General features: G+C 39.5%; 1 long non-coding RNA gene across 1 annotated transcript; it reads left to right on the top strand.

Annotated features, from left to right (window-relative positions):
• Positions 1-205: 205 nt before the first annotated feature.
• On the top strand, positions 206-8,878 carry LOC112619614. Its single transcript, XR_003118262.1, has 2 exons — positions 206-437; positions 7,822-8,878. It is a non-coding gene; the product is annotated as an uncharacterized LOC112619614 (long non-coding RNA).
• The last annotated feature ends 643 nt before the right edge of the window (positions 8,879-9,521 follow it).

The following is a 9,521-nucleotide window of genomic DNA, read 5'->3' as shown; positions in this document are numbered from 1 at the left end:
GAGAGACCCCCAACCCTCTCTTCCTGCCTATGAATATTGACGTGAGAAGAAGTGGTATTTGGAGCTACTGTAGTCATTCTGTGACAAAAAGATGTCCTCCGCAAGCCACTGAAACACCCCTGGACTTATCTCCCTCCAAACCTTGCTGTAGTTGCTCCCTATAATTACCGACATGGTGTTCTTCTGTACTGGACACACAGGGACACAGCACTTCTCCACCACCAAAGCATGGCTCCATGACTTGGTTTGGCCAATGAAATGTAGCCAGAAGTGTTGTGTGCTACATCTCACGTTTGACTCTCTACCTGCTCTTGCCCTGCAGCACGTATATTTATGAAGGTGCCATAAGATCAAACAGCCTGGAACAAAGAGCCAATGCCTGAAAAGCAGCTATTGTGAAGAGCTGCCTGAACCCTCACCCAACTTTGTGACTTTGTGTGAGTGAGACATTAACTTCTGTTGTGTTAAGCCACTGGTGGGAGTTGTTTGTTACCACAGCATAAAGTAGTTTATCATGCCTGATACAATCTGTATTCTTTTAAGCCATTTATCATTGGTAGGCTCCTACGTGTAGCTGAAAACATCCTAATTCATACTATATACAGCATATGACATGAAAACAATCTTCCTGTAAAATGAGACATTTGCCTTCATGGCAAAATAAATATCTACTATTTTTGCCTGCCAAGATGCCAATCTCTTTCTAGAAACAGCATCCCCATCTAACTTAAGGAGACCACTGCAGCAGACATGTCTGTGCTCTGCTCATGTCTTCTCAGCACTTGCTTCTACTCACAGAAGATTGCTCACTACAAACTCCTGTGTCTCTCTGCTTGAGAACCTTTGTCTGGTTGCAATAGAACACTCATCTCGCACATGGGACAAGCCAAAAGTGCCCAAGAGTTAATGCCCAGAAGCCCTCAGCAAATCGTGTAAATAATACATATGTTGAAAAATGTCCTGGCTTCCTCACTTCTAGGTTGAGATAACTCTGATATGTGTTTTAGATTGTCTCCTTGTGGGATGAAGCTCCAATTGCTCAGTGCGGGAACTGCTTTGATAACACATCCTTTATTGGCTTCTCTTCCTTTCCTGCCTCTCTTCACTCCCCTACTGATGTTTTCTATGATCACTTCCAAAATAAACCACTTGTTCTTGAATCCTTGTTTCAGAGTCTGCTCTGGGGGAACTCAAACCAGGATGTCATTCTCTCCAAGGGGAACCAATCTTTTTGGGATTGGCAGTTAAGTTAGATTGCTTGCTCTGTCTTTAATATTTGGATCTTGAACAGAATCCCGTAAAGACTATCTTTAGGGAGACAGACGCTCTTCAAAGGGTCTGCTTGTTAGTTCCTTCTTTATGGATTCTTGCAACTCCTTTTGATATTTATTTTCTGAGCCGGATTCTTGGCTTCCCTTCCATTCTATTAGTTACCTCATATCCCTTCAATAAATTCCTTTTGGGATGAAATAGCTGGAATTTCTTTCTGTGAGTTGCAGTAAAAGAAACAATGAATTTAAACAATACATTAAACCTCTTTCAGACATAAAGACTGACATAAACGAATGAGTTTATAAAAAGTATAAGAGCACTAAATGTTCTATTTTAATTATTCATGAAATCAAATCCATAGGAGTCACTTTAAAATGTCGATGTTTTCATGTTTCTTTATATTACATTTGAAATAGTGTCTCTAGCCAGTGAAAATGTCTCTATAGCATTTCAATACAATGCCCATGAAAAATTATTGATCTGGAAGGGTAAAATAACTTGGTAGTGATGGGAGGGATCATTGTGGTTGTTGTTGTTTTATTTTGTTTTGTTTTTATCTGGAGTAGCTACTAAGTTTCCATTAACTAGTGTAGTACTTTTAATTAAACATTTTTAAGATAAAAAAAGTTTTTAAGGCATTTCCATGCAAAGAAAACTGGATTGCTATAATAATAGAGAAAATTTGCTTATTTTAACAAACCTTACATACCTAACCATGAGAATTCATAGAGTAAAGCTGTTTAAATATTAAAGAAGATCTCCTAATGCCCAAATCTGTGACAAGTTGAGTAACAAAATTAATAATGAGAATAATGGACTATAACCCCCAAAATAAAATATATATATTGATGAGTCCATACTGATACAAATAATTTGAGAAATAAGAGAATTCAAATTAATAAATATAGAAGAAATAATGGAAACATAAAATCAACATTTAATAACATTACAGTAATAATTACCTCAATCAAGAATCATTAATTGATGCTAAAATTAGCAGGTAAAGGTATGATGAAAAACAGGATATTTATCTCACCACAAGATACTTACCAAATACAGAGAGGAAAATAATGTTAAGTGCAGAAATTTGAAAGACTGCCTTATCCAAGTGATCTAAGTTAACATCACTAGTAATTAGACAAAATGTCATTATGTGCCTCCCGATTTGATGTGTTTAGAAGGTGTGATGGTTTATTTTATGTGTCAACTTAACAGGGCCATGGGGTGCCCAAATATTTAGCTAAACATTACTCATAGGCATGTCTATGTGGGTATTTCTTGATGAGGTTAACATTTGAATTAGTAAACTGAGTAAAGCAGATTTCCATCTACAATGTGTGTGGGCCTCTTCCAATTTTTCGGAGGCCTGAATGAGCTAAAAGTATTCTGTTGGTGCAAAAGTAATCATGGTTTTTGCCACTAAAAGTAATGGCAAAATACTTTTGCACCAACCTAATGTAAATAAGAAATAATTTTTTCTCTCTTCCTGTCTTCAAACGGTGAGAGAAGTCTTCTCCGGCTTTTAGGCCTGAATTCAGACTAGATCTTACATCATTGGCTCTCCTGGTTCTCAGACCTTCACTGTCAGACTGGAACCAACACCATCAGCTCACTTGCTTCTCAGGCCTTCCTATTTAAACTGGAACGTGTGTACCGTCAGCTCTTCTGCCTGGACTTCTCGCTCCCCATAATCACATCAGCCCATTCCTTAAAATAAATCTCTCTCTCAATCTCTCTGTGTCTCTCTCTCACACACACATACATTCTCTCTCTCTATCTCCTACTGGCCATGTGTCTGTTTTCATGCTGCTGATAAAGACATACCCAAGATTGGGAAGAAAAAGAGGTATAATTGTACTTACAGTTCCACATGACTGGGGAGGCCTCAGAATCATGGTAGGAGGAGAAAGGCACTTCTTACATGGAGGCACCAAGAGAAGATGACGAAGATGCAAAAGCAAAAATCCTTGATAAAACTATCAGTCTCGTGAGACTTACTCACTACCATGAGAACAGTATGGGGGAACTGCCCCCCGTGATTCAAATTATCTCCCACTGGGTCCCTCCCACAACACATGGGAATTATGGGAGCATAATTCAAGGTGAGATTTGGGTGGGGACACAGAGCCAAATCATATCACCCTGTTTCTTTGGAGAACCCTGGTTAATATAGATGATTTTGTTATCAGGAGCAATTGGTTCTGGGCTTCTAGAATTGAGTGTCTAATCTGATTGGATTTAAAGACACTAATGACTCTATTTTCAGTAGTAAAGAGAGCACTGTTAGTTAGGGTTATCAAGTGGAGATATTTAGGGTACCTCTATGGCCAGATCAAGTATGGCTTGATCTGAAGGAAGTACAAGAAGGAAGGAGCTGGGTGACTATGTATATGACACTTTTGAACATTTTTAGGAGTCTAATAAATGTAATGACATTAGATGGTTGTTCTTAATGTCAATGGGCAAAATGATGAAATAAGGATGAGCTCTGGGATTCAAGTTCTCACCTCAAGTGCCACATAAATGACCTCAAAACATCTATGTATTCTATGAAGGCGACCCTTATCTCCTATAATACAAGGCTGAGATTGCTGAAAATTAGATGCAGAATATCCCATTCTCTGACTAACTGTATACTGCAGGTTGAACTCCCAGCCTCACAAGGTCTCTAAAATGAGGATATTGATCAGGAAATAAGTTGGATTCTGTAAGTTAAAATGGGTACATGTGGGAAGACTCTGATGACACTGGTGATACTGAGCCCCTAAATTCTGATGAAGCTTCTTTTCCAATAGAAGAGCCCTCCTCATACCCAGTGGAAGCAGCATGACCTCAGATGTATGGAATTTTGCCAACAATGCATAATCTGAATTAAATCTTGACACTCTTCAGAAGTGTCAAGACCATGAAAGACAAAGGCTAAGGAACTTTCACAGATGGAAGGAAATCAAGAAGACATGTCAATTAAATGCAATGTGGTATCCTGGATTAGAATCTAGACCAGAAAAAGGATATTGGTGGGCTACATGGTATAATTTAAATAGAGACCATAAATAAGTTAATATTATTGTATCAGTGTTAACTTCCTGATTCTGATCATTTTACTGTGGTTTTTTTAAGACGAAACATTTGGGGGAACTGGGTGAAAGATATGCAGGAATTATTTGTACTATTTTTGAAACTGTTTATCAAGTCTTCATTTCAAAATGAAAAGTTCAAAAATGAAAAAATAAATTCAAAACATGACTTAAAGTAAATCACACAAACTTGCATTAAAATAGTAACTGGAGGTGAAAGGTATATGAAGAGAGTAAATGTGAAAAATATTCAGAATATTGATTAGGCCCTTTGAAATTGTACTGTGTTCAAAGTAAGCTGCAGCCTCATTGTGAAAAGAAAAGTGGAAATAAGAAACTAGCCTTTAGAAAAGTCACAAAACATCATGAAATACAATGCAAAATGACTACTTATCCAATGCATAAATGTCTGAAATTCAGAATAAAGAACTGATTAACGAAGAGAATGGGAGTATTAAGAAAAATGTAACTGGAACCAAGTGAAGGATTTTGATATGAGTTATTTCATTTCTCTATTAATTTCTGATAATAAATTATAACCATGTATTTACGTATAGATAAATATAGATATTCTATTTCTTCTAATAAGTATGCATCTGTCTGTAAATTAAACATAGAAATTTCTCTCTATCTTTATAAGTAGAAAAGGATGGATACAGGGAGGGAATTATGCATAAGTCAGAAAGGTCTGTGGAAAAAAATTAAAATTATACTCCAGAGAAAGAAAGAAATCAGCCCCAAGGTTATACAATAACTAAATGGAAAGAAGATATAACAGTATGCCATAAGATAACCATAATAAGGATATAGTATAGCAGCAAAAGTTTGAGCATTTACTATGTGCCAACTGCTACTAATTAAGAACTTTACATATTAATTCATATAATCTTCATGTTATTGAGCAAATGGGCTTGCTATCTGATGTACACAGAAGCCAATACCATGGCACCAGCTTTTGAGAAAAGAAAGGTTTTATTGCAAATCAGCCAGCAAGGAGTTGGCTCAAATCGGTCTCCCCGATTTGGAATCTACAGAAAGTTTTTCAGCCTGAGCAACATGACAAAACAGCATCTCAACAAAAAATACAAAAATTAGCTGGACATAGTGGTGCTACCTGGGGGACTGAGGCAGGAGGATCACTAGATCCCAGGAGGTCTAGGCTGCAGTGAGCCATGATTGTGCCACTCCACTCCAGCCTGAGTGACAGAACAAGACCCCATCTTAAATAAATAAGTAAATAAATAAGAAAAAAAGAAAAGAAAAAAGAGAGTTACAAGAAATCAGAGGGCAAAGAAAAGGATTTAGGAATGTTGACTCAGCATGGGTCTGATTGGACGGTTTCAAGTTTGACCATTTATGGTAAGGTGTATTGAGGCAGATTTTAGTCTCAGAACTTCAGGGCCCACAGACCCTTTGCTTTTGAAAGAGTCCCAGTGTTCAGGTTCCAGTCATGTCTCAATCTTTTTGGTTTCCAGGGAAGGAATCATTGGTTCCAGACGTTGTTAGAAGTCAAAGCGTTTTTTAATTATGTCTTCCTGGACTACATGACTTGTGGTTTTGCCTCTGTTATACCTACAAGGTAACTCGACATTTTGTTATCAACAGAGTAGCCCCAGTTTGGGCTGGTCCCGCTGTTACACATAAAAGATGAGGTGGGTCATTATTCCCATTTTACAGGTCATAATAAGATATAAAGGAAATGGGATTTGAATGCAAGCACTTTGGCACAGAGGTGAAGCTTCTAACCACTAGGCTATGGTACTGCCTTGAATTTGCAAGAAAGGACAAAACCAACTAGTTTTCTTTCCTCCTGAGAGACAAAGTTTCTGATTTACAATACTATTATGTGTTAATATAATTAATACCCATAAATAGGATATTTGTGTCGAACTAGGAATGTGATGAACTAGGAAAGGTGAGGCTCTCTGGGAGGAATTGGAGGACGGGAAGGGGGTGGTGAGAAGGAGCTGACCCTGGGATATAGAAGTCACAACCCTCACCCTGCCACTGAGCTGGTTGCAGCTCCTCCAGAGGCAAGGGCTCTCAAGGGGACTGGAGTGAACTACTCCTGCCACACAGATGCTGTCTTGTCCCCAAGATGGTCCCTACGTGTGGCATGATTAGAAAATAGTCTTTCAGGTAGAATTTGATCTGAACTGTCATTGGTCCTAAATTAGCACCTGGGAGGAGGGTCAGCAGAGAACAGTGGATAAATGCTCCTAAGTGTGCATTTAAATTTTAAAAACAGCCTCAGTTAATATATTCTGTGTTCAGAAAATGTGGACACCAACATTCACTACTCACTGAAGTTAATTGAGCAAGAAAAGTAACACGAAAGCATTTGAGAAATATTGGTTCTGGGAACAGAATTTGCAAATGAATTTAGGGTAGGGTCAACTGGAAAGCATACAGAAGCCAGGGAGGTAATGGATTATAATTGAGTAAAACAGGTGAAGCTGTTTCTTTGAAGAGGCTTTGTTTCCTAATTAAGCACATAGAATATTCTTTACTTCTACAAAGAAATATACTTTCTCCAATTTTGTTTTTAGACACATAGGCTATCTTTTGTTTTCCTGGCTTTGATGAAGACTTACACAGAGAGAAATAGTTCTTGCCTGCAGGACTTTCAGTGATGAAAGCACAATCACAAATGAGGACTGACAAGCCCTAATAACAAGGGTGGCAAGGATATTAGGTGGAAAAGTGAAGCTGGAACGTGCATGCCCATTCATGAGCACAGGCTCTGTGTCCCTGCAACTGGTTCTTACCACACAGAATGTGGGCCAATGTTGTCTGCCCTGTCGATTGTTCAAGACAGGCTAAAAATCCGCATTTTATATGAAATATCTTGAACTTCTGATGTTGACTTAAAACTTTTCAAACTATGTGCTGACCGCTTTCTCAATATACTTTCATCTCTTTCTCTGTGATACTCCCATGAATGTCTTCCTCCTTTACTGGATCCTCCTCTTCTGATCATCATCTAAATAGGGGTATCCAATCTTTTGGCTTCCCTGGGCCACACTGCAAGAAGAGTAATTGTCTTGGGCCCCACATAAAACACACTAACACTAATGATAGCTAATGAGCAAAAACAAATACATAAATAAATAAATAATCACCAAAAAAAAAAAAAAATCTCGTAATGGTTTAAGAAAGTTTACAAATTTGTGTTGGGCCACATTCAAAGTCATCCTGGGCTACCTCTGGCCCACAGGCCATGGGTTGGACAAGCTTGATCTAAAACAAAGGTGCCCAGATCCTCATTTCTGCTCTATTTACATCCCCTACCTGGGCAACCTCACTGGATCCCATGGCGTTAAGCCTGTATCCAGCCTTTACTTCTGCCTTCGACTCCAGACTGTCAACTAGACATCTCCAAAAGGAGGTCTAACGGGAACCTCAAATTATCATACCCAGAGGAAACTCAGATTCCTCCCTGAACCACTCATACTTCTCTTCTCCATTTCAGAAAATGGAACTGCCATCCACCAAGATAGAAAAAAATACATTTTCTACATAAATGGTGAAATCTTTTGTTTCATGTCCCACTCCTTAGCAGACCCTTTCAACCCCTTCCCCACCTTTTTCATCTGGAAAATTTCTACTTATCCTTCACAGATCAATTTGAGCATCATTGCTGCCTCCAGGCAAGGTGGCCACATAATTTGGGGGCCCAGTGCTAAATGAAAAATGAAAATCTTGCAGGTGGAATTCAACCTATCCCTTCCACAGGAGGTCATCCCAATCCAAAATATTTGGCCTTTGCACAGGGAAACATTTGGCATCTGATTTGGGAACAGGTGAGAAGTCCCTGCTGACCCAAACATGGCTGTTGCTCTGCCAGCCAAGGCAGAAACAACTGCTGCCTTGCCTTGCCCAGCACACTGTGGAGCACAAACCTGAGCTTGACCCTCCATGCTTCTACACTGTGGCCCCTGCTGGGGAAAAAGAGTGATGCCCAAACCTGACCTTGACCTTCCATGCTTCTATGCTGTGGTCCCTGCTGGGGAAAAGGAGGATGATGGCCTCCTCCTGCTTTAGAGTTTGAGCAGGCTGTAAATGGGTCAGGGAGGAGGGAGGCAGCCAGAAGTGAACAGCACATGATGAGCAGAGGTATCGAGTGCCCATCACGTGCTCCATTGTCCCATTGGACTTCATTTACAAAACACTAATTCAAAGATGAAACTAAAAATTTCAAAAGGGCGCCACAAAGCATTAAGCCCCAAGTACCAACAATTCTGACAGTAAGGCCCTAAGCTACTTGATTGCATGCCTCTGTAGTTGGTCCTGCCTCCAGAAAATTTTCCCTGACCAGCTCCCTCAAACCAAGCTAGCTGCCCCTTTTTGTTCTTCCTGTTTAACCCATGCTTGCCTTTGTTACTGCACTTAGTACATTATACTAATATTATCTATTTATATGTATGTTTCACAAAGTATTTTATAACTTCATAAAGTCAAGGAATTTGGCTAAATCTTTTTTCTCCAATTTCTAAATCTTAATACTATATTAAAATTGCTTCATCATATGTATTTGGTAAGTATTAAATATGTTGACTGAGCTGGATACACTTTATATGCCATGCCAGATCTGCTTGGCCTCACCAATACTATCATCCCCATCACTGTCACCCCTGTTTCCCAGGCAGAGCAGCCTCAGCAATAGATCACACCTCACCCATGGCTATTACATCCAAACTTCTGTTGGTGGTGGCACTGCCACCACCAACTGAGAAGTTTTCATGCACATCTCCAAATGACAAAGGGAGGTCTTCATGATCTGCCAGAGGGGACCTGGGGAGGCTCCAGCTTCCTTACAGATAGATTAGAAAGTGTAGGTAAGGCCGGGGACAGTGGCTCATGCCTGTAATCCCAGAACTTTGGGAGGCCGAGGGGGGCAGGTCACTTGAGGTCAGGAGTTCAAGACCACCCTGGCTAATGTGGTGAAACCCTTTCTGTACTAAAAGTACAAAAATTAGCGGGGCGTAGTGGCACATGCCTGTAATTCCAGCTACTAAGGAGGCTGAGGCAGAAGAATCACTTGAACTTGGGAGGTGGAGGTTGCAGTGAGCCAAGATTGCACCACTGCACTCCAGCCTGGGCAACAGTGCGAAAAAAAATATAAATAAATAAAAAATACATAAAAAAGGAAAGAAAGAAAGAAAGAAAGAA

This window comes from Theropithecus gelada, chromosome 2 (genome assembly GCF_003255815.1).
Source record: "Theropithecus gelada isolate Dixy chromosome 2, Tgel_1.0, whole genome shotgun sequence".
In the NCBI taxonomy this organism is placed as follows: Eukaryota; Metazoa; Chordata; class Mammalia; order Primates; family Cercopithecidae; genus Theropithecus; species Theropithecus gelada.
Note: the sequence above shows the minus strand (reverse complement) of the source record. Positions and strands in the feature narration are given on the sequence as shown.